This window comes from Monodelphis domestica, chromosome 5, assembly GCF_027887165.1.
Source record: "Monodelphis domestica isolate mMonDom1 chromosome 5, mMonDom1.pri, whole genome shotgun sequence".
NCBI classification, from domain to species: domain Eukaryota; kingdom Metazoa; phylum Chordata; class Mammalia; order Didelphimorphia; family Didelphidae; genus Monodelphis; species Monodelphis domestica.
The window spans coordinates 21880989-21906588 of NC_077231.1; positions in this window are offsets into that span (position 1 = coordinate 21880989).

Here is a 25600-nt window from a genome sequence, read left to right on the forward strand (position 1 = left end):
CATCCTTGTTTCACTCCTGATCTTATTGGGAATGCATCTAGTTTATCCACATTGCAGATGATGTTAGCTGATAGTTTTAGATATATACTGTTCATTATTTTTAGGAACTACCCTTTTATTACTATACTTTCTAGTGTTTTTAATAGGAATGGGTGTTGTATTTTATCAAAGGCTTTTTCTGCATTTATTGAAATAATCACGTGGTTTTTGTTGGTTTGCTTGTTGATATGGTCAATTATGTGGAAGTTTTCCTAATATTGAACCAGACCTGCAATCCTGGTATGAATCCTACTTGATCATAGTGAATGACCCTCCTGATCACTTGCTGATGTCTTTTTGCTAGGATCCTGTTTAAGATTTTTGCATTTATGATCATTAGGGAGATTGGTCTGTAGTTTTCTTTCTCCTTTTTTGATCTACCTGGATTTGGAATCAGTACCATGTTTGTTTCATAAAAGAAGTTTGGTAGCATTCCCTCTTTGCTTATTATGTCAAATAGTTTGTATAGTATTGGGATTAGCTGTTCTTTGAATGTTTGATAGAATTCACTAGTGAATCCATCAGGCCCTGGGGATTTTTTCTTAGGAAGTTCTTTGGTGGCCTGTTGGATTTCATTTTCTGATATGAGATTATTTAAGAATTCTATTTCTTCTTCTGTTAGTCTAGGCATTTTGTATTTTTGTAAATATTCATCCATATCACCTAGATTGCTGTATTTATTGCCATATAATTTGGCAAAGAAGGTTTTAATGATGACCTTAATTTCCTCTTCATTTGAGGTAATGTCCCCCTTTTCATCTATGATACTATCAATTTGCTTTTCTTCCTTCCTTTTTTTAATTAGATTGACCAGTACTTTGTCTATTTTGTTTGTTTTTTTCAAAGTACCAGCTTCTTGTTTTATTTATTAGTTCAATAGTTCTATCACTTTCAATTTTATTGATTTGTCCCTTAATTTTTAGGGTTTCTAATTTAGTTTTTATCTGGGGGTTTTTAATTTGTTTGCTTTCAAGTTTTTTGATTTGCATGTCCAATTCTTTCATCTCTGCCCTCCCTAATTTGTTAAGATATGCACTCAGGGATAAGAATTTTCTACTGAGTACCGCTTTGGATGCATCCCATAAGGTTTGAAAGGATGTCTCACCATTGTCATTTTCTTAAATGAAATTATTGTTTCTATGATTTGTTCTCTAACTAAATGATTTTGGACCATTATATTATTTAATTTCCAATTGATTTTTTATTTGCTCTCCACATACCCTTACTGATCATTATTTTTATTGCCTTATCATCTGGGAAGGTTGCATTAATTATTTCTGCTTTTCTGCATTTGTATGCCATGTTTTTATGACCTAGTGTATGGTCAATCTTTGTGAAAATGCCAAGTGCTGCTAAAAAGAAGGTGTATTCCTTTTTGTCCCTATATACTTTTTTCCATATATCTATCAATTCTAATTTTTCTAACATTTCATTCACCTTTTTTACCTCTAATTTATTTACTTTTTCACTTGATTTATTTAAATTTGATAGTTGTTGGTTCAGATCTCCCACTAGTATAGTTTTATTATCTATTTCCTCCTTCAATTCTCCTAGTTTTTCCATTAGAAATTTGGGTAATATACCATTTGGTGCATTGAACATGTTCATTAGTGATATTTCCTCATTGTCTATACTCCCTGTTATCAGGATGTATTTACCTTCCTGATCCCTTTTAATCATGTCTATTTTTGCTTTGGCTTTGTCAGATAGTATGATTTCTACTCCTGCCTTCTTTCTGTCAGTTGAGTCCCAATAGTTCTTACTCCAGCCTTTAATTTTGACCTTGTGAGTTTTTACCTGACTCATGTGTGTTTCCTGAAGACAACATATGGTAAGGTTTTGGATTCTAATCCATTCTGCTATTTATCTACATTTTATGGGTGAGTTTATCCCATTCACGTTCAATGTTATGCTTGTCATTTGTGAGCTCCCCAGTATTTTGATATCCTCCTTTATTCCTGACCTTTCTTCTTTTGCTATTACTTATTTTATTTTTTATTTTATTATTTTATTTATTTTTTATTTTATTTTATTTATTTATTTTAAACCTATGGTTCATTTTAAATCAGTCCCCCTAGTTCCCTCCCTTGTAATGCTTCCCTTTCTAGCTCCTCCATTTTTGTTCCCTTTCCCTCCCCCTTCTCCTTCCCTCTCTTCTTGTTTTCCCTCTGCCTCTACCCCCCTTGGTTTTCCCTTCTACCTTACCGTGTTGGATAAGATAGAATTCAAGATCCGAATGGGTCTAGATGCTTTTTCCTCTCAGAGTTGGTTTCACTGAGAGTAAGGTTTAAGTAATACCAATTAGCACTCTTTTCCTCTCATTCTTATAAGAGAATTTTCCCCCTCCCCTTCCCATTTGTATCTTGGTGTGACAAAGATTGTTCTATTTAATATATTTCTATTTCTTCAAGTATATCTTAGTATCATTATTGATTCCCCCCTTCCTTTTTCTTTCTTTTTTTCTCCCTCCCCTCCAAATCTTGTTAATGTCCTAATCTTTCCCTATGAGTGATTCTTCTGATTACTCTCTTAATGCATACAATTTTTGAAAGTCCCACATAACGTTTCCCCTATATGTTCGAATATACAATTTGATCTAATTGTGGCCCTTATAGAAGAGTGTTTGAATAAAAGGAAAAAAAAGCACTTTTCTTCTTTTCCTTTTCTTTCATATTTACCTTTTCATGTTTCTCTTGCTCTTTATGTTTGGATGTCAAACTTTCCACTGAGTTCTGGTCTTTACTTTATGAATATTTGGAAATCTTCTATTTTGTTGAATGCCCATACTTTCCCCTGGAAGTATATAGTCAGTTTTGATGGGTAGCTGATTCTTGGTTGAAGACCCAGTTTTCTTGCCTTTCTGAATAGCGTGTTACAGGCTTTACGATCTCTTAGCATGTTTGCTGCTAGGTCATGTGATCCTTATTGATGTGCCTCTGTATCTGAAGTTTCTCTTCCTAGCTTTTTGTAATATTTTCTCCTTAGCTTGGAAGCTCTTGATTTTGGCAAATACATTCCTAGGGATTGTCTTTTGGGATTTATAGAGGGTGTTCTATGAACTCTTTTGATTTCTATTTTGCCCACTTGTTTGAGAACATCAGGATAATTCTCTTCAATAATTTCTTGTAGTATGGCATCGATGTTTTTGTTAATCTCTATTTTTTAGGTAGACCAGTGATTCTCAAATTGTCTCTCCTTCCTCTGTTTTCCTGGTCTGTCACCTTGTCAGTGAGATATTTTATGTTTTCTTCAAATTCATTAATTTTTCTACTTTGCTTTATTAATTATTGCTGTTTTGCAAGATCACTGTCTTCTAGTTGCTTAATTCTGGTCTTTAAGGACTGGTTTTCTTTTCAGTTTGGTCTGCCCTTCTGTTAGATGCTTCCAGCTGTTTCTCCAGTTGTGAGATATTATCTGTCAGGCTGAAGACTGCTTTCTGAATTTGTTCCTATTTTTCTAGCCAGAAGGTTTCCATCTTTTGGATAAGCTCCATTTTGAGTTCTTCCAGAGCTTGTGGATAATTTCCATTTTTTTTTTTTGGCGTGTTTTGGTTTTGTTTGTGTTTCATCCTCTTTTTTGTCTGTAGCCTGCGTTTTCCTTCCATAAAAGTTTTCTACAGTAACTTTTTTCCCTTTCTTCTTGGAGGGTTGATCTTGGGTACTCTGAGCCACCCCTTTGGTGGTTTTCCCTTTCCTTTTCAGTCATAAACCTGATTGAAATGGGCAGATTTTGATGTTTTTGCCTCAGGCTGATTCTTCCCAGCCTCCAAAGTTTGTTACTGTGCCTGCCCATGAGGTCTGTGGTCTCTTCTCTCCCATGCGTGCAGGCTTCCCTTGTAAAACCACTCTGTGGGATAGTTCCCTGATAGTCCTTCTTTGTTCCCAAGGACCCTGGCATACCCCCCCCACCCCCCAGTGAGGAGCAGAGGAGATTTTGCTTCAGGCCGTTTCTAGAGCCTCTATGGCGTTTGCAGTTTGCAGGAGCCTCCGCAGTCTGTGTGTTCTCCAGTTATATCGCTCTGTGGGGTAGTTCCCTGGGAGTCTTTGTTCAATCCCAAGGACCCTGGAGTGTTCTCCACTCACTGCAGAGACCTTCCTCACTCACTCGCTGTCTCAGGTGAATGTGCTGGGGTGGGGGAGAGCTCGCGCTAGGCAGTGAACTTTCTCTCCCTCTTATACTGTGGAAGTGTTCAAACCCCGCATACCTTCCTTGCTGTGGGCTGCTGGAGAGTCCCTCTGATCTTCCAAAGATGATTTTTATGCTCTTTTGAGTTAGTCTATTTTGTTTGGTACTGGGGAGAGGAAGCAATTCACATCTAGACTGCCACCATGTTTATCTGGAAGTCCCTTTATAAATTAATTTAAAATATTGGGAAAATATTTAAATTAAAATCCTAAAGAAATGAAAAAAATAAGCAAAAGAATATGATGCGCTAACTACATAGGAAAATGTATATAATATTCGATCTTTGTAGCTCTCTTTTTCTATTCCATGAAGAGAAAAAGGCAACTCTTCATTAGTTATCTCATATAATAATGGATTTAAAACTTATTCAGAGATCAACTTTAATTTAATCTAATTGTTATTATTTTTAGAAGACCTTCCACCTCTCATCACAGGTAGTACTAAGGGAAGAAATGGAGTAAAGGAAAAAACAAAAATGAAAACACAGAGAACAAAAATAAGAAGTCTGGATCTTCCTTCCCCCCCTTTAAAGGACAAAATATAAAGTCTGTAATAAGCTAACCCTCCTGGAATGGAAAGTACTAAAGAGGGAAAGGTGAGGGATCATAAAGAAGCAAAACACAACCAAAAATGTGGTACAATACAAAAATCACTTGTCCTAAGCCATTCCTTCCTCCTTCAGAAAGATTACGTTTCACAGGGTAGTCCAGGTAATAGGTGATTCCATATCATTGAAGTTCACAATAGATGTCCTAATAAAGAGTAGTGATGATGAACCTGAGCAATACCAAGAACATCAGAGCTAGAACAGAAATGATGACATCCCAGATTAGGCAGAGATTTCTTCTCCTAATATGAAGTAGTAATGATAAACAGAAGCAGCTCCAGGAACATCTCAAATTTAATTTTAGTAACAATTTCATTTGCATTGCATTAGTCATATATATTACTCCTTCAATGGATCAGTTCATAGTCTCTTTTTTTCCTCTAAATTCTATATCCTCATTTTTTCACTGTGCAATATAATTTTGCTGTACCCACATTTCACCTATTTCCCAACTTAGTAGCTTTTAAATGGTTTCCATTTCCTGCTGGCATAGAAAATGGCATTGTGAATGTTGATATATTTCAATATGTTTATATTAATGTGACTGTATATATACACACATATGGATATATTTGTATATACACACATTTATATGTAATGTTGGATCTGTTTTTCTGTCTTTGATTTACTTAGAGTTCATACTCATTATTAGGATTGGTGGTTCAAAGGCCATGGACAAATTAATAAGTGTTTCTTCAGTCGTTTTTCATAATTTCAAATTGTTTTCTGGAATGGTTGAATTAATTAGTTGTACTACAGAGTGTGACTGCATCAAACTTCCTATAAATCCTATAGCAAAGACTGCCTTGGATTTTGTAATCTTTCTCAATTTTCATGGTAGGAGATGAAAATTTACAACTTTAAATGTATATTTCTCTTACTTTTAGATATTTGAAGTCTATTTTTCATGTGGTTATGTACAGTTTATATTTCATTTTTTGAAAAAAAAATTTACCCAAAAGGTTTTATGCCCAATATATTTCAGAATTCTGATGCTATAAATTCAGAATTTGATGCTACATATTTATGTCAGTCCTTACAATCATAGTTTTGAGATTTTTCTTGATGTGTTTTCATTCATTTATTTATCCTCTGATCATAATATGTTAAGGACTAACCTTATAGTCAGAAAGCCAAGGGTTTATTGTGCAGCCATGGGCAAGTCATGTATACTTTTAGTAATCCCAGAAACTCTAAAAGTATAAGGTATTTATTGGTTTGCATTAAGAGATTGATTTTCATAGTAGGTATTCCCTACATTTGTGAAATTGTAGATCAAGTTTAAGGAAAGTAGTAGTGGTAGTAGTAGATTGGCAGCAGAAGTAGAGCCCTGCATAATAAATGTAGAGTTGTTTCTTGGCCAAATTTGTGTTATATCAGAAGTTTTTAAAAGTTATTATTTTTATTATATCTAATTTTCCCAAAGCTTAATTTTTAAGGAGAAAACTTGAAAATAATAATGCTCAGGATATTCACTGCTTCCAGGAAATAATTAATATCATATAAGTAACAGGCCTCTATTTCATGATAGGACCTTTTCTATGAAGAAAATTTTAATGGAGAGAGTCTAAATTACTGTCAAAAGTATGTCCATGGTTTTCCTTTTCAGCATTGCCTGACTGCTTGTAAAGTGATTAGCTTTGGGTTGTCAGAGGCAAGGACTTTTTTGCTGATGGAGTGATTAAATGATGTGCAGACTGTTCTCACTGGTGAAAGTGATAATTACATCCAGAGTGATGAAGGAGTAAGTACACTCCTGTGGAACAGACCTCAGAATAAAAACATCACATGTGTGATGCACTCAATGGCAAAAGGGCCTCTCTTCATTACTGCCCCATCACTCTTCTGAAATTGATCCCATTTCATGCTCTTTAATGGAGTTTAATGCACACATACAAAAAGTCAGTGAGGAATTTCAATGTCACTGCCTCACTCTAAACTTGATTTACTCAGAGGGATTGAAAAGAGCAGCTAGAGGTACCAGAGAGGTTTCCCATTTTCTTAAAACTTTTGTTCCACAAGTTTTCAAATTATCACTTAATAGGGAAAACAGGTTATTTTAATACACTATAAAAAAAAAAAAACTAAAGTCAAGGGAATGGAAAACAGGAAATTTCCAGTATAATTCAACTAGTTGTTAAACTTGACTATTTAAATTCTCTTCTTTTAAACAAAAATCTCTATGTGGATCAGCAAACAAGGAAAATGTAAATAAGCAGACCATATCTTCAAAGTTACACAAATGATTGAAATTTTAGAAACTGCATTGCATTTGTTGTTATTGCTTATACAACTTATAAGTTATTATAGTTATGTTTTTGTTGTTTTGTTGGTTGTCTCTCGAACCGAGGATGACGATTGTCTTTGTGTGTTTTTGTGCACAAAGACACCTGTGCATGAAGATTTAAATTATATTATAGTTATAAGTCTATGATGACCCCCAAAACAGCCATTAGACTAAAAAAACTTTTTTTAACAAAATATCTCTCTTTTATCACTTAAGGATTTTTACATGGTTAGTTCATAGCTATAGCCTCTGAGAACTTTATTAAACTGTCCTGTGAGGAAAAACATGAAATGGGATACAATCAAGGACATGTTCACCATAATGTTCATTTCTTTCAAGGAGGTTATTCTATCCAGACCTCATAAATAATAGTTATCCCAGTAGCCATTCAATGAATTGTCACACCTAGGGGAAAAAATCCCCAAAAGAAACCAAAAATACATGATGAAGGCAATTGCCCAGATTGCCAATATTATGACCTGTATCTACATGGACAATTAATTCAATTAATCATTGAACAGTTTCCAAAATACTTAATTACTATCTTGCTCCAATCTATATTTTCAGACTGATTTCACATCACTTCTGCAAACTGGTTAAATTGCAACTCCCAAGTTCTTTGTCTTTGAATAGACTTGTTTTTCCATGCTTAAAATGACACCTGCTAGACTTTATTCATAATCTATCAGTTTGTTTGTGGGACAGGAAGGTGACACAGTGAATAGAATGCCTGGCCTGGAGTATGTAATTTATAAAGTAATAAAGTCTGATTTATGAGACAATACTTCAGCTGATTCCTAAAAAAAGGATTTCACAAGTAGTCCCTTCAACCCACAACTGAAAATCCTGTTACTGGCACAAAGTAATCCATTGATCTCCCATCTGATCTTATCTCCTAAAACCTGCTATTACCTCCCTAGATTGTGGAGCCAGGATTAATTCTCCTTTGTCTACCTTTTAATTGAATCAACACAAGCTTGAACTAGGTGGAGGAGCTCTCAAACCACTTAGTGAATTCATACCATACATAGTACTAGGTGAGAAGTCATCAAGATACTTGGAAGAGCTGCACCCTTTTTTAAAATTCAATCAGTCAGAAACTTATTTTTTTGAGAATTCACAAGAGAGTTCACACCCTCAGAAACTCAATCACTCAGTAACTTGTAAGAGTTCACATCCTCAGAAACTGTGACCCCTCTGGTGTAAAGATTAAAATTTAGGGGAACTGAGGCAGGTAGAAATTAATTTCTCTCTGCAAGGAGTATGATATTTTTAGAAGTTTATTGAAGATTAAGGATTAAAGAAAATGCAGGATAAGAAAGCATGTGTCTAGGCTTAGGGGCCTAGACAACCTTACCTACATTATGAAAAGAGCCAAGTCTGCTTGCAAGCGGAAACAGGAAAGCCCCGCAAAAGCCTTTCCAATCAGGCTAAATACCCCTTCTCAATCTTGGCCCAGGTGAGAGTTCAGTGATATTACAAAGCATTCTGGGGAAGTGGACCAAGGACTTCTGGGGATTGAAGTCCTGGATTCAAGTCCATTTTTACACTGGGCAGTGCTAGACAATTTAAGAAACTATGATTGGCCCATGTGAAGAGGGGCAGAGACAAGGGAATCATCATAAAAGCAAGCCCTGAACTCACTCTGGGGAGATGGTCTTAGAGAATATTGTCTGAAGAGATTGTCTTCTGGGGATAGTCTTCTAACTGGGGAGAATCTTCCAGGAAGCTTGCTGGAGATTGTGGCTTGTACTGTGGGCTTCGAGCTCAGCTTCAACTTAGACTCTGACTCCTGGATTACTTTTTTGGGTGAATGAAAGTCTGACTACTCTCCTACTTTCCCAAGATACTAGCTTCCATCTTGGAGGAGGCCACAAGGTTGACAGCTTTAAGTTGCTATTCCCCTCACATTTCCCTTCTTTATTATTTTCTCTCTATTTGTAAATATTTGTGAATAATTTTCCAAATCAAAATATAGTCAATATTGGTGACTACATAATTTCATATAATTATTATCCAACCATTAAATTTAGCCCACAAGATACTACTTTTAAAAATATACACTGTAGCGAGTCAAGATGGTGGCATAGAGGCAGCAAAAGTTCAGACCTCTGAAAACACTTCCTTACCAATTACAAACTAAATGCTCCTAGGGGACTGAAAATCAAACCTAACAACAAGACAGAGCCAAGGAACCCTTGGCTGGGTTCCTGGACTCCTGGACCCTGGACTCCTGAACTCCTGGACCCAATTTAAAAGATAAGTCCCCCTTCCCCCCAAAGCCAGAATTTGAGAAAGCTTGGGTTTAAGGGGAAGGGAGAAGGAAGGTCCCATGAACCCCCCCCCACACACACATACCCAGAGCTCTATGCCTCCAGTGGCAGCTGGAACCTCTGGGTGGGCAAAGGTACTAGTCTGGAGGGAGTACCTTGCGGGCAAAGCTGTGCCAGGATCAGAGAGTCAAACACAGGCGGTGGAGAAGGAGTTAGAGAAGGAGCAGAGTGAGCAGTAGCAGTAGCAGTTGCAGTTGCAGTTGCAGTTGCAGTAGCAGAGACCCTCCAAATTGCTCTCCCCTTCTATGAGGTTTTGGCCTCAGGGTACATCCAGCCCAACCCAGCTAGACTTAATCCCATCAAAAGTCTTCAGAGGGCAGGAAAGCTCAAGATCCAACACCCCTCCCCCACAGACTGCTGGAGTTTAATCCAATCAAAACCTCCAGAGGACAGGGAAGCAAAAGCACCAGTACCCCTCCCTCACAGACTATACTGAGGGATTTGCTGACAAAACTCCAAGAGAGAAGACTGACAGAAAAGCCCAAAACCAAAAAAAAAAAAATGAGAGGAGCAAGAGCACAGCAGGGAGTAAAGAAAGGGCAAATATGAGCAAACAAAAGAAAAAAGAAATTATAATCAATCAATTACAATTAACAGCTTCTATACAGGCAATGAACAAATAGCAAAGGAAACAGAAAAGGATGAGGGAACACCAAGCAAAAAAAAAAAACAAAAACAGAACCCCTAGCAAATTGGATACAGGCTTTGGAAGAATACAAAATACAATTCAAAGCACAATTAAGAGAGACTGAAGACAACTGGGAAAATAATTTAAAAACTAAATAAGTCATTGGGAAACAGAAAACAGTGTCTTGAAAGCCAAAATTAATCAGCTTGAACTGAGGCAAAGGAGATGAAAGATGAGGCAAAGAAGATGAAAGATGACATCCAAAGAAAATAAGACCATAAGGAGAAGGATGACCAAAAAGCCAGGGATGAAATTTAGGCTTTGACAACCAGAATACAATAATTAGGAGCAAGTGACTTCACAAGGCATCAGAAAACTATAAAATAAAATCAAAGAATGAGAAAAATTGAGGAAAATATGAAACACCTCATTCACAAAACAGAAGATTGAGAACATTGTTTCACCAGAGACAACTTAAGAATCATTGGTCTACCGGAAGACCATGACAAAAGAAAAAGCCTGGACATCATACTACAGGAAATTATCCAAGAAAGCTGACCTGATATTCTAGAACAAGAGGGAAAAGAGGAGATTGAAAGACTCCACAGATCACCTCCTGTACTTAATCCCCAACTGACAATACCCAGGAATGTGATATCCATATTTAAAAACTATCAGACCATCAAAAAATATTACAAGTAGCTAAGAAGAAATCATTCAGATACCATGGAACCACAGTGAGGATAACACAAGATCTGGCTGCATTGACACTGAAGGACTGAAAGGCATTGAATATGATATTCCAGAAAGCAAGGGAACTAGGTCTAAAACCAAGAATCAACTACCAGCAAACCTGACTACATTATTACAGGGGAAAGTATGGTCATTCAACAAAATAGATGAATTCTAAGAATTTGTAAAGAAAAGACCAGAACTGAACAGAAAATTTGATATCCAAGCACAGAATTCAAGAGAATCATTAAAAGGTAATTTAAAAAGAGGGGAAAAAATCAATACCCCCTCAAAAAAACAAGAAAAAAATTAACAGACCCAATAAATTAAAAAGATATGTATTCCTATAAGAAAAGAGATCATTGGTAACTCTTGAAAATTGTTATTATCACCTGGGCAGCTACTGTATTGGATTAAATGACAAGACATAAATATGTATGTAGATATATGTATGCATAATGTACATATATATCTAAACAACTAGAGCTAAAAAAAGAGGTAATTACAAATGAAACAGGAAAAGAAACTGAAGGGGGTAAATGTATATGTCACAAAGAAGCACATGGCAGGAGGGGGGAGAATATCAATGCACTGGAAGGGAAAAGAGGTTGGAGATAGGAAATACTTGAATTCATATGAACATTAAAATTGACCCAAAGAGGGAAGAACAGTCCAATCCATTAGTGCAGTGAATTGATTTGCACCCTATAGTAGGTTATATAGTAAAAGGTTAACAAACAGACTGATGGGGAGGGAAGCACTAAATAAGAGGAAGGGGGGGCATAGTTTAAAAGGACTCTTAAGAAAATAAGGGGGGAATAAGAAAGGGAGTAGAAAGTCAAGTAAAATAAGGATGGGAATCAAGGGAACTGATTAAAAATCAAAACATTGGTGTGAAAGGAAATAATAGTGAAAGAAGAAAAAGCAAGACTAGGAGTAGAAATCAAAATGCTGAGAAATGCACAGCTGGTAATCATAACTCTGAATGTGAATGAAATGAACTCACCCATAAAATACAAGTGAATAGCAGACTGGATTAGAATCCCAAACCCTACCATATGCTGTCTACAAGAAACACACGAGAAAGGTAGATACACATAGTGTGAAAGTAAGAGGATGGAGACAAATCTATTGGGCATCAACTGATAAAAAGAAGGCAGGAGTCACAATCATGATATCTGACAAAGCCAAGTAAAAATAGATGTGATTAAAAGGGATAGGAAAGGTAATTACATCCTGATAAAAGACAGTATACACAATGTTGAAATATCAGTACTCAACATGTATTCACCAAATGGCATAGCATCCAAATTTCTAAAGGAGAAAATAGTGGAGCTCAAGGATGAAATAGATAGAAAAAACTATACTAGTGGGAGAACTGAATCTTCCTCTATCAGAATTAGATGAATCAAACCAAAAAATGAATGAGAAAGGGGTAAGAGAAGTAAATGGAAACTTAGAAAAATTAGAGTTAGTAGATGTGTGGAGAAAAATAAAAAGGAACAAAAAGGAATATACCTTCTTTTCATTAGCACATGTTGCATTCACAAAAATTGACCATGTACTAGGGCATAAAAACATTGGAAACAAGTGCAAAAGAGCAGAAATAATAAATGCAACCTTCTCAGATCACAATGCAATGAAAATAATAATTAATAAGGGTACATGGAGAGGCAATCAAAAATTAATTGGAAATTAAACAATATGATTCTCCAAAATCAATTAGTTAAATAACACATCATAGAAACAATTAATAATTTTATTGAAGAAATTGACAATGATGAGACATCCTTTCAAAACCTATGGGAGACAGCCAAAGCAGTACTCAGGGAAATTTATATCCTTGAGTTCATATATTAACAAACTAGAGAGGGAAAAGGTCAATGATTTGGGCATGCAAATTAAAAAACTAGAACGTGACCAAATTAAAAATCCTCAGATGAAGACTAAATTAGAGATTCTAAAAATGAAAGGAAAAATTAATAAAATTGAAAGTCAAAGAACTATTGATTTAAAAAATAAGACTAGAAGCTGGTACTTTGAAAAAACAAATAAAATAGACAAAGTATTGGTCAATCTAATTAAAAAAAGGAATGAAGAAAACCAAATTGACAATATCCAAGATAAAAAGGGAGACCTCAATTCTAATGAAGAGGAAATTAAGGCAATCAATAAAAACTATAATGCCCAATTATATAGTCAAAATATGGTAATCTAGGTGATATGGACAAATATTTACAAAAATATAAATCACCTAGATTAACAGAAGAAGAAATAGATTTTTTAAATAATCCTTTATCAGAAAAAGAAATTGAAGAAGTCATCAAAGAACTCCCCAAGAAAAATTCCCCAGGTCCAGATGGATTCACAAATGAATTCTATCAAACATTCAAAGAAAAACTAATCCCAATATTTATTATATGAACTATTTGACAGAATAAGTAAAGGAGTTCTAAGAAATTCCTTTTATGACACAAATATGGTACTGATCCCAACTCCAGGCAAGTCAGAAACAGAGAAAGAAAACTATAGATCAATCTCCTTAAAGAATATAGACGGAAAAAACTTAAATAGGATACTAGCAAAAAGCAAGTGATCATGAGGATTATTCATTATGATCAGGTAGGATTTATACCAGGAATTCAAGAATGGTTCAATATTAGGAAAACCATCCACATAATTCACCATATTAACAAGCAAATCGACAAAAATCACATGATTATCTCAATAGATGCAGAAAAAGCCTTTCACATAATACAACACACATTCCTATTGAAAACATTAGAAAGCATAGGAATAGAAGGGCCTTTCCTAAAAATAATAAACCGTATATATCTAAAACCATCAACAAACATCATCTGCAATTGGGATAAACTAGATACATTCCCAGTAAGATCAGGAGTGAAACAAGGATGCTTATTATCACCTCTACTATTTGACATTGTACTAGATACACTAGCAATAGCAATTAGAGAAGAAAATGTAATTGAAGGTATTAAAATAGGCAATGAGGAGACCAAGCTATCACTCTTTGCGGATGATATGATTGTCTACTTAAAGAGTCCTAGAGAACCAACTAAAAAGCTAGTTGAAATAATCAACAACTTTAGCAAAGTTGCAGGATACAAAATAAACCCACATAAGTCTTCAGCATTTCTATATATCTCCAACACATCTCAGCAGCAGGAATTAGAAAGAGAAGTTCCATTTAAAATCACTCTAGACAATATAAAATACTTAGGAATCTATCTGCCGAGACAAATGCAAGTACTATGTGAACACAACTACAAAACACTCTTCACAGAATTAAAACTAGGCTTAAACAATTGGAAAAATATTGATTGCTCATGGGTAGGACAAACTAACATAATAAAAATGACAATCCTACCCACATTAATTTACTTATTCAGTGACATAGCCATTGAACTACCAAAAAAAACTTTTTTTATTGAATTAGAAAAAACCCTAACAAAGTTCATTTGGAATAACAAAGGATCAAGGATATCCAGGGAAATCATGAAGAAAAATGTGAAGGAAGGAGGACTTGAAGTCCCAGATCTCAAACTATACTATAAAGCAGCCGTCATCAAAACAGTTTGGTACTGGCTAAGAGACAGAAAGGAGGATCAGTGGAATAGACTTGGGGCAAGTGACCTCAGCAAGACAGTCTATGATAAGCCCAAAGATCCCAGCTTTTGGGACCAAAACCCACTTTTTGATAAAAACTGCTGGGAAAATTCAAGACAGTGTGGGAGACATTAGGTTTGGATCAGCATCTCACACCCCACACCAAGATAAACTCAGAATGGGTGAATTACCTGAATATAAAGAAGGAAACTATATGCAAATTAGTTGAACACTGAATAGTATACATGTCAGATCTTTGGGAAAGGAAAGACTTTTAAACCAAGCAATAGCTAGAAAAAAATCACAAAATGTAAAATCAATAATTTTGATTACATCAAATTAAAAAAGTTTTTATACCAACAAAACCAATACAATCAAAATTAGAAGAGAAACAATAGATTGGGAAAAAATCTTCATAACAAAAACCTCTGACAAAGGTCTAATTACTAAAATTTACAAAGAGCTGAATTAATTGTACAAAAAACCAAGCCATTCTCCAATTGATAAATGGGCAAGGGACATGAACAGGCAGTTTTCAGCCAAAGAAATCAAAACTATTAATAAGCACATGAAAAAGTGTTCTAAATCTTTGATAATAAGAGACATGCAAATCAAAATAACTCTGAGGTATTACCTCACACCTAGCAGATTGGCTAACATGACAGCAAAGGAAAGTAATGAATGCTGGAGGGGATGTGGCAAAGTTGGGACATTGATGCATTGCTGATGGAGTTGTGAATTGATCCAACAATTCTGGAGGGCAATTTGGAACTATGCCCAAAGGGCGGTAAAAGACTGTCTGCCCTTTGATCCAGCCATAGGAATGCTGGATTTGTACCCCAAAGAGATAATAAGGAAAAACTTGTACAAGAATATTCATAGCTGTGCTCTTTGTAGTGGCAAAAAATTGGAAAATGAGGGGATGCCCTTCAGTTGGGAAATGGCTGAACAAATTATGGTATATGTTGGTGATGGAATACTATTGTGCAAAAAGGAATAATAAAGTTGAGGAATTCCATGGGAACTAGAACAACCTCCAGGAATTGATGCAGAGTGAGAGGAGCAGAACCAGGAGAACTTTGTATACAGAGACTGATACACTGTGGTACAATCGAATGTAATGGACTTCTCCATTAGTGGCAATGCAGTGATCCGAACAACTTGGAATGATCTAAAAGAAAAAAACATTATACACATTCAGTGGAAAAACTGTGGGAGGAGAAACACAGAAGAAAAAAACAACTGCTTCAATACATGGGTCGAGGGGATATGGCCGGGTATATAAACTCTAAATGAACATCCTAATGCAAACAACAACAACATGGAAATATGTTTTGATCAAGGACACATGTAATACCCAATGAAATTTTTGTTGGCTGTGGAAGGGAAGGGGGAGGGAGGGAAGGAAATAATATAATTCTTGTAACCAAGGAATAATATTCTAAATTGACTAAATAAATTAACTTAAAAAATAAAATAAAAATATACAGTGTATCATTTGTATTGACTTATCTGGGTGATTTGTTACCAAGCTCCTACCCATGGAAGATGTTATACACAATATATATTTACCAAAAATACATATTATGACATTTATCTTTAAATGTTATTTGAATAATATTTGATTTCATTCTTTTAAAGATTAAAATATAATTTTTGCTTTCAGAGATTTCTGAGTGTTTTCATCAGAAAAAAATTAGAAATATTCAATACTGCCTGGAAAAATATCATTGTCTTTACAGTAAATGTCTGCCATTTCTGGAATGCCTTGCCTTCTTCTCCATTTCTTAGTCCCCGTGGAATTCCTGTAGACAGTTCAAATCTCACTTTTTATAGATAGACTTTTCCCTCACCACTCAATTGTCAAAGTCTTTTGTTTTCGACTTATCTTCCTCTGTTCTGTATATACCATGTAGTTACTTAGTTATTTATGTGTGCTTTTTTCCCCTCCCATTTGGACATTTATTCCCTGAAAACTAACAGTATTCTTTCACTTTTCAGATTTATCATAGTCCCCAGAACATAGCAAACACTTAATAGGTACTTGATATTGGACTAGGCTTTTGCTTGAGATTTTTTTTTTTAATCTCAGCTTGAGAATTCCAAACCACATTCATTAAATAATTTGTTCATTCATTCACATTCACATGACTGAAAACATGTAAATGCCATGTCAGACACTACTATGTATAAGACATTATACTAGGTATGGAAAATAAGGGCTATGAGACCATAAAATCAGACTGCATTCAGATTGTAGAGAAAATTTGAAACTGAAATTTCTATGGGGTAGTCAAATGGGAGACACCAAAGGTTTTATTTGTTTTTTTTAATTAAGAGGATATTGGTTTAAGAGTTTATAGTAGGAACACTGCTATTAATACTATAATATATAATTTTCTAATACATCCATAATAATATCATGAAGATTAATCTGTAAGCAATGTGTAGGAATGATGGGAATCAAGAGAGACTCTTTATGATGAAACTTCTGTATATCATAGAAATAGCCTGGATAAAGATATGAAAGAGTTCGTTAGCACCAGAAATAATATTAATTCATATTTGTTTAGTGTCTTAAGAATAATGGAATATTATATTCCCCCAAACTTGGAAGGGTCAGTAGTATAAACATTATAAGTGTTTTGTAGAAGGAAGAAACAAACTCAGAGATATTAAGGAAATTTAATAGAATCTCACAGCTAATAAGCACTAGGGGAAAGACTTGAAACATTTTTTTCCCTGACCACGATCACTGATTCTGCAACAGAAAAAGAAGGAATATATACAAGAAACATTTATGTAAAAGAATTAATTAATAAAAACTAGTTGAATATGGGTCATGGAAATGGTGTAGCGGGGGCAGAGGGATAAGGTTTCTGAAGGTAAATGTCATGAAAGTTGTAAAAATTTTGATCATGAATGACTGAAAATATGTAAATGCCATTAAGAGAAAGAAGGAAATTAAAAGTAACAAAATATATATATGGGTGGATTTTTTTGAGTTCTGGGGATATATGTGAAAGGTAACTAAATGCTATTTATAATATATCTACAACAAATTTTAGCTTGCAAGAAGCAGAAAAATAAAGTGTTGAGATGTATCCAGAAACTGGCATTAACCAGGTTATGCATGTTTAAAGGTCCTAGTGGCAAGGGATTTTAAAAATCTATAAGAGCTCTCTGAAATTCTGGGCTATAAGGTTTAGATTGAGTAGGGCATCATAGGAAGCCTGAAGAGGATGGATTAATTGGTAAAATAAGGACATATAGTGCAAGTGATGGCTAATTTAGGACAAAGATAAATTTCTTCAGAAGTAAGAGAATGGAAGAAGTAAAGAAGTAAGAGATTATGCTCAAAGAGAATTTTAGAATGAGAGTTCAGACATATATAAAATCATTACATTGTGGGTTAATCATTCCATTCCATTGTTTAGATAATAATCTTGTTATGTGTCAAAATATAATGAATTTTAGGATTTTAAGATGCTTAACCATAGTCTTCTGCTTTACATCACTCACTGAAAAAATTAGCTACATACTGGTTTGAATTTTTCTACATACTTCACATCGATTGCTATTATCTTTGTGCTTTAATAACAGATAGTTTTGCTTACCAGAGTAACACCAATGAGCATCAATGTCAATTGACAAGTGAGCAAATTTGTTAAATGTAAGGATATCTGCCCTGTCTGTAATAGGGTTTTCTCATTTCAACAGTTAAGTGATTTGTGCCCATACCATATGGTGACATAAAGAAAGCCTCCCCTCTTCCAAAAAATCCCATCTCTCAAGAATCATACAGTCTAATAAGAAGAACAAAAGGTAGGCAATTATATCAACATAAGCAACACAAAGTTAGAAGGAAGGAAAACTGAGAGAACACACTAGCAGTAGAGAGGAATGGGAAAGACTTCACAGAGAAGTTGTTTTTTGTTTGTTTGTTTGTTTGTTTGTTTGTTTGTTTGTTTGTTTGTTTGTTTGTTTGTTTTGGTTAGGTGAGCTTTAAAGAAATCCAGAAAAAATAAAAGGTGGAAATGAAGAGGCAGAACAATTCTAGGGATAGGGGACAGACATGGTTATGGAAAGTCCATTATTAGAAAAACCAGCTAGATCAATATGGATGGATTATAGGGTATGTGGAAAGCAGCAAAGTCTGAACTAAGGAATGGGACAAATAGAAAGAGGCTACATTATAAAGAGATTTAAGTCCCCAAAATATTTGATCTTGGATACACTTCTGAGCACTGAATTTCTTGGGTCAGAGGTGCCAGGTGAGACGTATATACTTTAGGAAAATCACTTTGACAGTTATTTGGAGAAGAGATCAGAGAAGAAAAATTATTCAAGCACCTGAACAGATGAATTCTGTTCTGAAAAGACACAAAGTTGAGATCAACTGCTCCCTACCCTTATAATGCTTACAGTATAGTGGAGAGATATATTAGATAACTGTAAAAAAAAAGTGTGTTATGTGCATTAGAAAAGCACTATGTGGCGAGCAACTAAGTAATGCAATAGATTGAGAGTCAGATCTAGAGATGAGAGTTTCCATGTTCAGATCTGGCCTCAGACACTTCATAGCTGTGACTTTGGGCAAGTTGATTGACTCTCATTGCTCAGCTCTTACTTCTTTTTTGCACTTAAACCAATATACAGCATTGATTCTAAGATGGAAGGGAAAGAGTGAAGAGAGAGAGGCTGGGGGAACAAAGAAAGCTTTTAAAAAGCAGAAATGCAAGTATGAACAAATTCAGAGAAAAGGGAAGGCAAAAAACATGTTCAGAGGACAGAAGGCAACATGTTCCTGTTGGCTCATAAAGTCTACAGCAGGGAATCTTATGGGAGAAGACAAGGGGCTATATCTTTTTTTGGTAACCATGTCCTAGCATCTAGAACAGTGAATAGCATCAAGAAAAAAAAATTGGAAGTAATTTAGTCCACCCACCTCCATTTGCCTCCATTTGAACAGCAAGTAGCAGAACCATGATACAAGTCACTGTTACTTCACTCTTTTATAGATGCTACTCTCTTTGTGGAAGAAAACAATGATTTATGAATAAATGTTCTCATCCAAATATAAATATCTGGTAGTTCCTGACACTCAAACCTTTGAAACATGGTCTAGAGAATCAGACTGAAAAGAATTATCTTTAGAATGGGGAGGAGAGAGAGTAATCATTCACTATTATAGTCAGCTGTGAGCCTTGTTTTACCTCACTACACAAGCTACCTCTTTTGCAGGTTGGAATTTCCCAGAGGCTAATGGCATGGCAATATAGATAGAATGACTGGTACTTCTTAGTCTCAGCTGATTGTACTCTTGTACAATGGAGAGCTCTGCCATAAAATGTGTAGTTATAGTCATTCTTTGAAGAGAAACATTTTTGTTTGTTTCTAAACATACACATTTTTGAAAGAAATCAAATCAGAGCAGGGAACTATTGCTATTAAAGATATTATGCCTCTGATTCAAATTTGCAAAATGGCACTGATTTATTAGCATAGCATTGCTCAGTTATTAGTGGACAACCAATATGAAATTATAGGGTACTAGAATCTATTCTTTTCCCCAGTATAGTCCCAAAGTAGATTCTTTCCTTCTATCCACCCTTTGTTGACTCTGACTCCTAGTTCCTAAAAGGAATTTATTTAATTTGATAGATGTGTATGTGTGTTTGCTTCTGATTTTAAGCAAAATCAGAAAATACATCATAGATTTAAAGCTGGAAGATAACACACAAATACACACACACACACACACACACATCACGAAGTTCAACCCCTTTGTTTTTTAGATAAGGAAACTGAGGGCCAAAGAAATCATAGGATTTGTTCATGGTCATAGTGTAAAATTCAAATTCTACATTAAAAATTCTTTTCTTTTGACTCTAAAGTCAGCATTCTTTTCAGTATAACATATTGCCTCCCTATAGTTAATGTATCCAGAAATTAGATATAATTTTTATTTCATCTACTTTTGGAGATTATCCATCTCAGTACACACACTTCTCAATGGAAGAAGCTAAGATATTTGTCATATCTTGAAGCTGAACAACCAGATCATGCATTTCTGAATGTAGATTTCTGTTTGGGACAAATATATTACAGTTTTCAGTATAAAATCAAGGAGAATTAAGATTTTGTTGTTTGCTTTGTTTTTTTTTTCCTATTTTCAGTCTGGTACCTCTTTTTCATTTTTTTTTTTTAGTTTAGGTGAACCCTTAACCTTAAAGGAACTGGACCAGAACAGCAGAAATGCAGTGAATTAAAAGAAAAGAATGAATTTTTTGGATATATTTGAAGGTAAAAACATTATAGGTTATAAACAGGACTTTGATTCATTTTAATCTGTAAAGAATTAAACTTAAATTTAGGAAAAGTGATTATACAAGATGATCTAACAAGACCTTGTGCTACTAAAGATAGGTAACAAAATAGGGAGTTAAGTGGCATAGTGGATAGAGCATCGACCTAAAGTTAGGAAGAAATCTTCTCGAGTTCAAATCTGGCCTCAGAGATTTACTATCTGTGTAACCCTAGCCTCGTCACTTAAACCTGCTTGCCTCAATTTCTTCACCTGTACAATGAGGTGAAGAAGGAAATGGCAAATTACTCTATTAGCCAGTTTCCAAGAAAACCTCAAATAGGAACATGAAGATTTGGATGTGACTGAATAACTAGAGCTCAATGAGTTTGATTCTGAAATCACTGAATTTCAATCCCAAAACATGTCACCTCTTTAAACAAACTGCATGTCTTTCTAAGAGAAGGCAAAATTTTGAGAAATAAGCTACCTCTTTTCATTGCTTTCCACACCAAAGCTTGCTACCATTGATCAATCCATATTATGATCACTTCTCTCTCAGAAGCTCCTACAAGAGATGTTTCAGATTGCCCTGACACCTCCAATCCTCCCTCCAAGAGTGCGCACACACATACACATACACACAAACACAAATACATATACTCACAAACAGACCTGCACATACACACACAGAGTACAGTGTCTCAGTACTTCCCTCCATCCCATGAGACCTTGTCTCTGAGATACATTTTATTGATCTAGAAAAAAATAATAAAATTCATTTGGGAAGAACCAAAGTTCAGAATATTAAAGAAATTAATGAAAAATGAGAAAGAAGGAAATCTCAGCATCAGATTTTAAACTGTAATTATAAAGCAGGAATTATCAAAATTAATGTTGTATAGCCTCAGATTGCTCATTAAGCCACAGTTTCTGACTTAGTTAAATTAAGGTTCAAATTTATAATTCTGTGTTATTATATTTTCTTTGGATTTTCTATGGATTTTAAGTTTTTCTCTCAAATTTGCTTACTATGTACTTTTAATTGGCAATGTAAGAGATAAAATATTAACTCCCCCCACCTAAGTCAATATTTAAGATCAAATATAGTCTCAGATACTTGCTATTTTGTTGATTCAAGGAAAGTCACTTAGCCTCAGTTTCTTCATTTATAAAATAAAAATCATAATAGTACTTACTTTTTAAGGTTGTTGTGAGACTTAATGAGATATTTGTAAAGCAATTTGCAAACCTAAAAGTACTATATTTTTGTTGTTTTCTCATGTATGATCTTTCATATCCTTTGAATTTTCTGGGCAAAGATACCAGAATGCCTGCTATTTCTTTTTACAGTGGATTAAAGCAAACATGGTTAAATGATTTCTGCAGGGCTACACAGATAGTGTCTGGGGCTGAATTTGAAATCAGGTCTTCCTAACTCCAAGTCTAATGCCATCTAGCTGTTCCAAAACACTATATAAATGCTAGGTGCTATTATTCAAATTCCATAGTCATCCACCATAATCCAGCCCTGCACAAATGTCCTGCTTCAATCATTTCAGATAGGGAAATATTTCAATCCTTTGCTCTCCTGGGGAACATTCTTCTGAACCACATTTATCTTCTTTATCCCTATTTATCAGGAAAATTATAGTAGTACATCCATTAAAAAATCAGCCTGGTAAATAATTAAACACTAAATTCAACTTCTCTCTGGTCATTCAGAGATAGTTATACCACCAGTCTTTTAGTAGTTCTTTCTAATCTGGTGTGTGTGTGTGTGTGTGTGTGTGTGTGTGTGTGTGTGTGTGTGTGTGTATACCAGGATTGAATGACAGCTACTAATCATTATAAACAAGCAGAGATTTCCTTCTGTTGGATAGTATTTTGTTTGTTTTCCTCTCTTGACAACTTCCCCCCTAATTTTAAGAGAAAGTAAAGGGTTTTGCTTTCAGCTCTTTTCCTGGACAGAGATGCCACCAGGTTATCTATACATCTTGGAGGCTAACACAAAATCAATCTGTGTGATTATGCAATTTAGCCACCTTTCCAGTGCTAATTTATTTACTAGCATCTGTAAATGACTTTATTATAAAAAATTCAAAGACTCTGCTGAAAGCCAAATTAGGCTAGATAGCAACACAAAAAACACATTATCAACCAGGGAAATCTCTAAAAGATCCAGCAAATAACCAAACATCAAGAGATGTAGAGAAAGACATAAAATGTGATATCAATTCATTAAGTGCTGACTGTTGTTGTTTTAGTGATGATCTGAGTAAAAGTGCATTGCTGGTGGATTTGCCAAGTTTCCCTTTTGGGAACCAATTTACCCTTCTCATGGCTGATTCTTCTGAGAACTCTGAAACCTAGACCTTCATTTACCAGGAAGGCAAAGATGACCAATTAATTGGAAGTATGGTTCAGGTTATTATAAATGAAGACAAATGACAACTTTATTTGGGCTCCAAAGTTGAAGATAATTTTGAATTAGACTTTTGGGGAGTATTGGGTGAGTCAAAGAACACAAAGTTAAAGTTATTGCATAGTAGAAATAATTTCAATTCTAGAGCATAAATCCTGCCAAGTATTTTTTTGGAACTTTTAAAAAAATTCTTATTTAAATATTTTTCCATAGTTGCATGATTCATATACTTTCCCTCCCATTTTACCCTCCCTATCCCAGAGTCGACAAGCAATTATTCTGTGTTATACATATGTTATCACTCAATACCTATTTCCATATTAATCATTTTGTAATAAGCTTATTTTATTTTTTTAATGAGCATGGCTTTCTTATTTTGAACATAGCAGTGACATCATCAACCATATCAATGACATTGACAATAGCAGTGACATCATTGACCATCATAGTAACATTTGATCATAACAGTAATATCATTGATCATGGCAGTGACATCATTGACACTGATCTCAAAAAATGATATCATTGACCATAGCAGTTACATCATTGATCAAAGGAGCAACATCATTGACCATAGCAGTGACATTGACAATAGCAGTGACATTGTCTATATAAGTGATATCATCGACCATACCAGTGGCATAGCACTGACATAACTGACCAAAGAAGCAATATAATAGTGACATTATTGACCATAGCAGTGACATAGAAGTGACACTGACCTGAAAAATGACATCATTGACCATAGCAGTGATGTTGACCATAGTAGCAACATCATTAACCAGAGAAGTGACATCATTGACCATAGCAGCGACACTGACCAGAAAAAATGACATTGAATATAACAGTGATGTTGACCATAGTAGTGACATCATTGACCATAGAAGTGACATAGCATTGAAAACATTGACCATACCAGTGACATATCACTGACATCTTTGACAAAAGCTGCAACATAGCAGTAACATCATTGATCATAGTAGTTACGTCATTGATCAAAGCAGCAACGTCATTGACGATATAAGTGATATCATTGACCAAAGCAACAACATCATGGACCACAGCAGTGACATTGATAATAGCAGTCACATCATTGATCATAGAAGTTACATCATTGGCCATAGCAGTGACTTTGAACATAGCACTGACATTGACTACCTCAGTGACATTTGACCATAACAGTAACATAATTTTTTTTAAAGAAAAATACATCCCTTGAAAACATGAAAAATTTTTACCTTCTTAAACATTATTTTATTTGGTCATTTTCAAACATTATTAATTGGAAACAAAGATCATTTTCTTTACTTCTACCCCCACCCCTCCCATAGGCGATGCGTGATTCCTCTGGGTATCACATGTGTCCGTGATCTGAACTCATTTCCATGTTGTTGGTATTTGCATTAGGGTGTTCATTTAGAGTCTCTTCTCAATCATATCCCATCCACCCCTGTTGTCAAGCAGTTGCCATTCCTCGGTGTTTTTACTCCCACCTTTTGTCCTCTGCTTGAGGGTAGTGTTTTTTATCGTAGATCTCTGCAGATTGTTCAGGGACATTGCATTGACACTAATGGAAAAATCCATTATGTTCGATTGTACCACAGTGTATCAGTCTCTGTGTACAATGTTCTCCTGGCTCTGCTCCTCTCACTATCATCACTTCCTGGAGGTAGTTCCAGTCCTCATGGAATTCCTCTATTCCTTTGAGCACAATATATCCATCACCAACATATAACACAATTTGTTCAGCCATTCCCCATTTGAAGGACATCCCCTCATTTTCCAATTTTGGCCACCACAAAGAGCGCTGCTATGAATATTCTTGTACATGTCTTTTTCCATATTATCTCTTTGGGGTATAAACCCAGCAGTGCTATGTCTGGGTCTAAGGACAGGCAGTCTTTTAGTGCCCTTTGGGCATAGTTAAAATTGCCCTCCAGAATGGTTGGATCAATTCACAACTCCACCAGCAATGCATTAATGTCTGAACTTTGCCACATTCATTACTTTCCTTTGCTGTCATGTTAGCCAGTCTGCTAGGTGTGAGGTGATACCTCAGAGTTGTTTTGATTTGCATCTCTCTGATTATAAGAGATTTAGAACACTTTTTCCTGTGCTTATTAATAGTTTTTATTTCTTGGCTGAAAACTGCCCAATCATGTCCCTAGCCCATTTACCAATTGGAGAATGGCTTGTTTTTTTTCTACAATTAATTTAGCTCTTTGTAAATTTGAGTAATTAGACAATTGTCAGAGGTTTTTGTTGTGAAGATTGTTTCCCAATTTGTTGCTTCCCTTCTGATTTTAGTTAGGTTGATTTTGTTTGTACAAAAATTTTAATTTGATGCAGTCAAAATTATGTATTTTACATTTTGTGACTCTTTCTACGTCTTGGTTGGTTTTAATATCTTTCCCTTCCCAAAGGTCTGAC